This window comes from Myotis davidii, unplaced genomic scaffold, assembly GCF_000327345.1.
Source record: "Myotis davidii unplaced genomic scaffold, ASM32734v1 scaffold1960, whole genome shotgun sequence".
NCBI lineage: Eukaryota > Metazoa > Chordata > Mammalia > Chiroptera > Vespertilionidae > Myotis > Myotis davidii.
The window spans coordinates 306078-312306 of NW_006292441.1; positions in this window are offsets into that span (position 1 = coordinate 306078).

Below are 6229 nucleotides of genomic sequence, written 5' to 3' on the forward strand. Positions count from 1 at the left end.
ATAGTAAAAGCCTCCCTACCCTTAACTCCTGGCAGCCCTGATTTGTTCTTTGTCCTTATAGTTTTGTGGAGAATGTCATGTAAGTGGAATTTTACAGTCTATAGCCTTCTGATACTGGCTTTTTTCCATAAGCATAATACATTTGAGGTTCATCCACGTTTCTGAGTTGTACTTTATTGTATGGATGTAACACTGTATATCCATTTCTCAGTGGAAGTCACATTGGATTGCTTCCAGTTTTGAATGATTACAAATAAAGCTGCTACAAACATCTGCATGCGAATCTTTTGTGTTTTCATTTCTCTAGAGTTAATACATGCAGTTGGAATGCTGGGCTAAATGGTAAGTACATGTTTAACATTCTCAGAAACTGCTAACCTGTTTCTTAAAGGAGCTCTACCATTTGGCATTCCCATCAGTATGTGAACATTCCACTTGCTCCCCATCTTTTGCAGTTCTTGGCATTGTCAGGTTTTTGACATGAACTATTCTTAGTAGGATACAATGTTCTATCATTGTTTTAAAATTCTCACCCAAGGATATTTTTTAAAAATATATATTTTTATTGATTTCAGGAAAGGAGAGAGAGAGAAACATCAATGATGAGAAAGAATCACTGTTAGGCTGCCTCCTGCACACCCCACACTGGGGATCGAGCCTGAAACCCTGGCATGTACCCTGACCGGAAATCAAACCGTGACCTCCTGGTTCATAGGTTGGTGCTCAACAACAGCGCCATGCTGACCAGGCACCCAAGGATATTTTTTCCATTGATTTTTAGACAGAGTGGAAGGGATGGGGAGAGAGAGGAAGAAACATCAACGTTAGAGAGACACATCTAATGGTTGCCTTCCGCTCACGTCCAGACCAGGGCTGGAGATGGAATCAATGAGCCAGGGCTCATTGTTTTGATTTGCATTTCCCTTCTGATTAATGATTTGAGCATATTTTCATGTGCTTATTTGTCACCTGTATATCTTCTTTGAGTAATGTCTTCTTAAAAAAACCTTTATTGAGATTATTACAGATGTCCCTCTTTTTCCCTCCCATTGTCCCCCTTTACCCAGTTCCCGCCCCACCCCAGGCCTTCGCCACACTATTGTCTGTATCCATAGGTAATGCATATATGCATATAAGATCTTTGTTTAATCTCTTCTTGGCCCCCCAACCCCCTTCCCTCTGAGAATCATCAGTCTGTTCCATTTCCATGCCTCTGATTCTATTTTATTCACCAGTTTATTCTGTTCATTAGATTCCTTATTCGTTTAACTCAATTGTTGATAGGTATGTATTTGTTGCCCTATTGTTTATATTTTTTTCTTTTTCTTCTTCCTCTTAACGAATACCCTTCAACATTTCATATAGTACTGGTTTGGTATTATATTAAAGCTTCTTTAGCTTTTTCTTATCTGTGAAGCTCTTTATCTGACCTTAAATTCTGAATGATAGCTTTGCTGGATAGAGTAATCTCGGTTGTAGGTCCTTGCTATTCATCACTTTGAATATTTCTTGCCACTCCCTTCTGGACTGCATAGTTTCTGTTGAGAAATCATCTGACAGTCATATGGGCATTCCCTTGTAGGTAACTCACTGCTTTTCTCTTGCTGCTCTTAAGATTCTTTTTCTTTAGCCTTTGGCATTTTAATTATGATGTGTCTTTTTTTATTGTTTTTTCTTTTTGCTCTTCTGGTTGGGTGTTTTTTGCTTCTTCATGATTCAAATGATTGATTTCTCAGAATCCTCTACTCTACTATGAATCCCTGTATATTATTCTTTATTTTGGTCAATGTATGCTTAATTTCTGACTGGTCCTTTTCCATTTTTTTTTGGAGGTTTCTAGAAGATTCTTGAGTAACATGATAACTGTGGTTTTCAACTCTATATCCAGTAGTTTGCTTTCTTCCATTTCTTTCATTTGTGACCCATTTCTTTGTCTCCACATTTTGGCTGCCTCCCTATGTTTGTTTCTACGTGTTGGGTAGAGCTGCTATGTCTCCTTGAGTTGGTAGAGTGGCCTTGTGTAGTAGGTGTTTTATAGGTTCCAATGGCCCAACCTCCCCAGTCACCTGAGCTGGGAGCTCTAGGTGCACCCCTTTATGGGCTGTAAGCATAGTCTTGTAGTTGAGACTTGATTGCTCTTGGTGTCAGTGGGAGGAATTGACCCCCCACCAGGCCAATTAGCTGTGAGGACCAGCTGTGATTAAAGTGGGAGAGCTGCTGTGCAGGAGACACCCCTATGGAGCAGGACTTGCTTCAGTGGGGCTTTGGTGCCCACTGAGTCTGCCCCTTGAGTGTGTTGCTTATGGATGTTTAGAATTGTAATCTGGTATGGTCTGACACTGACCACTGGGAACACTGGCTATTGGGATTCCAGGGAGGTGCAAAGTCAGCCACTGCCTGGGGCCACCCAGCAGGAGCTATAGAGAGATCTGCAGATTCCTCCTCTTTGTATCATGTTTGGAAGTGCCCAGATGAGGCTCATCTATGAAGCAAGGCAGGCTTGTGCAGGTGCCAGGTGTTGGGCTTTTTATTGATAGGCTTGGGGCCTCCTGACCCAGTTGCAGCTTGTTTGAGAGATTTTAGCTTGAGGGAGGTCAGGCCATAATAGTTAACAGCTTGGGTGGGGTTGTAAATTGGATGAGCTTGGGTCTTAGGGAATCACCAGGGTGGAGCAAACAGAAATGGCTGCCAGTCAGCTCTGCGACTGGGGAGATCCCAGCATAGGAACAATGATCCCTGCAAGCACCTTTATCTGGAAGAAATCCACCCCATGAATTCCTGCCCTGATGCCAGAAAATCTAGTTCCTCCTTGCCCTGGTGTCTGTATTCCACAGAGCCTCGCCCTGATGCTGGAGCTCAGAGGAAGCGGGACCTTGTAAGTTCAGTTTTTTGCTGGCCTTTTAAGAGGAACAGCTGGGTTTCCAGCAGCTTCTGTGTCACTCAGCCCCAATCTGCACTGGTTTTTACAGTCCGTTGTTCTTACTGCCTGTAGAGACTTCTTTTCCCAGCTCTGGGACCCTGGGCTGGGCTTCCAGTGTGAGGCTGGGACCCCTTGCGCCTCCAGACGGCCTCCACAGAGACTATCTCCTTCCTGATTAAAAAAGCAGCCCACGTGGGTGCCAGACCAGCCTGTTCAGTGCCTCTGCACCTCCTACCAGTCTCAGTGTGCTTTCTTCTTTATTTCTCTAGTTTTAGGGCTTCCATTCAGCCAGCATTCCAGTGGTTCTGAATGATGATTATTCTGTATTTTAGTTGTAATTTTTATGTGGTTGTGGGAGGCAGTGAGTATAGGCTTTTACCTATGCCGCCATCTTCAAATCTCAAGTAATGTATTTTTGCCCATTTTTAAGTTGAGTTGTTTAATTTTTGTTGTTTAGTTGAAGTTCTTCATAGATTCTGCATATTAACCCTTTATTAGATACATGATTTGCAAACATTTCCTCCCATTTGTGGGTTGCTTTTTCATTCTGTTGATTTTGTCCTTTAATGAATAATTTTTGATTTTGATGTAGTCCCGTTTTTTTCTTTTGTTACCTGTACTTTTACTGTTATATCTAGGAAATCATTGCCAAATTCAATGTCATGAAGCTTTCCCCCTGTTTTTTTTTTTCTAAGAGTTTTATACATAGTTTTAGCTCTTACATTTAGGTCTGTGATCTATTTTGGAGTAATTTTTATATATGGTGTAAGGTGAGGGTTCAGCTTCATTCTTTTGCATACAGATATCCAGTTTTCACAACACTATTTGTTGATCTAATAGTGTCTTCTGAAGAGAAATTTTTTTAAATTTTGATAAAATTTAACTTATTTTATTTTATGAATCATGCTTTTGGTGTCCTATCTATTGAATCTTAGCTATCATAAGATTACAAAGGTTTTCTATGTTTCCTTTTATGAGGTTTTTATACCTTTAGGCTTTACATTTAGGTCTTTGGGTTAATTTTTGTATATTGCACAAGGTATGGATCAATGTTTTTGTTTTGTTTTGTTTTTAGCATTTAGTTACTCAGTTGTTCCAGTAGTATGAGTTGAGAAGGCTGTTCTTTCTCTATTACATTGCCTTTGTGCTTTTGTAAAAAATCAGTTGTCAATATATGTGTGAGTTTATTTCTGGAATCTTTGTTCTCTCCCATTGATGTATTTGTCTGTCTTTATGCCAATACCGCAATGTTTTATTTTATTTCAATTACAGTTTACATGCAATATTATTTTTTATTACTTTCAGGTATACAGTATAGTGGTTAGACAATCATACTTTACAAAGTGTTCCCCCCAATATTTCCAGTACCGGCCTGGCAAAATATATAATTATTATAATATTATTAACTATATTCCCTCTATACTTTATATCCCCATGACTGTATTCCACAATGTTTTGATTATTGTAACTTCATAATTTTTGAAACCAGATAGTCTTAGCCCTTCAATTTTCTTCTTTTTCAGAGTTGTTTCACCTCTTTGGGGGGTCTTTTGCATTTCCACGTGAATTTTAGAGTCAGCTTGTCTATTTTCACGAAGGAGCTTATTGGTATTTTGACTAAGATTGCATTGAATTTATAGATCAGTGCATGGGGAGAATTGACATCTTAACAGTATTGAGTCATTGACTCATGAACAAGATATATTTCTTCGTTTATTTAGGCCTTCTTTAATTTTCTTAGCAATATTTTGTAAAGGTCTTTCACATTTTTTTTTCTTTTTTAAAAATATATTTTATTGATTTTTTACAGAGAGGAAGGGAGAGAGATAGTTAGAAACATCGATGAGAGAGAAACATCGATCAGCTGCCTCCTGCACATCTCCCACTGGGGATGTGCCCGCAACCCAGGTACATGCCCTTGACCGGAATCGAACCTGGGACCCTTGAGTCCATAGGCCAATGCTCTATCCACTGAGCCAAACCAGTTAGGGCACATTTTTCATATTTATCTCTAAATATCTTATATTTTGAATGCTATTATAAATGATATTTTAAAACTTTCAACGTCTATCCTGGCCAGTATGGCTCAGTTGGTTGAGTGTTGTCCCATGCACCAAAAGGTCGCTGGTTTGATTCCTGGTTAGGGCACATGCCCAGATTACAGGTTTGGTCTTTGGGGTCGGGGTGCATATAGGAAGCAACTGATCGATGTTTTTCTTTCTCCCTCTCCGTTCCACTCTCTCTAAAATAGATAAAAACATTTAAAAATTTCAATTTCTGATCATTCACTGCTAGTGTATAAAAATACAATTGATTTCTGTATATGGATATTATATCCTGAAACTTTGATAAATTTATTTCTATTAGCTTTTTTGTAGTTTTAATTGAACTTTCTACATAGATAATCATGTCATTCCACTCTCCTGGCTTGTAGGGTTTGTACTGAAACATCTGATGATAATCATGATATTTTCTTTGTAGTTTGCTGTCTTAGTCCCCCTCCCCCCAATGACTTGAGAATTCTTGTTTATCATGAAATCTGATCATTTTAATGTGTGTCTTTGAGAAGATCTTTTTGCCTTGAGATAATTAGGTGTTCTGTTAGCTTCTTCTATTTGAACGTCCTGCTCCTTCCCTAGGTTTGGGAAGTTCTCATCAATTATTTTTATGAATAGACTCTCTGTTCCTTTCTCCCTCTTTTCTCCTTCTGGGATACTCATTATTCTTGTATTGCTCTTTGTAATGGGGTTGATAGTTCCCATAGCGTTCTTTCATTTAAAAAAGTTCTTAGCACGCTCTCTTCTTCTATTTGAATAATTCTAGGTTTCTATCTTTGAGCTTGCTAATTCTCTCTTCTCTATTTTCAATGCTCTATAGTGTATTTATCTTATTTGTTGAATTCTTCAGCTCCAGAATTTATGTTTGGTTCCTTTTTTTAAATAGTTTCCATCTGTTTTGTAAAGTATTCCTTTTGTTCATTAATTTTATTCCTGAGCTCATTGAACTGTCTTTTTGAGTTTTCTTATATCTCATTGAATTTCTTCATAACTCAAATTTTGAATTCACTGTTATTTAAATCACAGTCTTTCATGACTCTGAGTGGTTTCTGGAGATTTTTCCTTTCTGAGTTTTCATGTTACCTTGGTTATGCATGGTAACTGATGGATTGTTTCTTCGCCTGTGCATTTGAGGTACTGAATTCTTTTATTGTTTAGATGCAGTTTTGCTCTTACATCAGTGGGTTGATAAGATGTGGCCTTCTTTTGTTTTCCAGTAGATGGTGCTATAGTGCAAGATTTTGTCTTACTT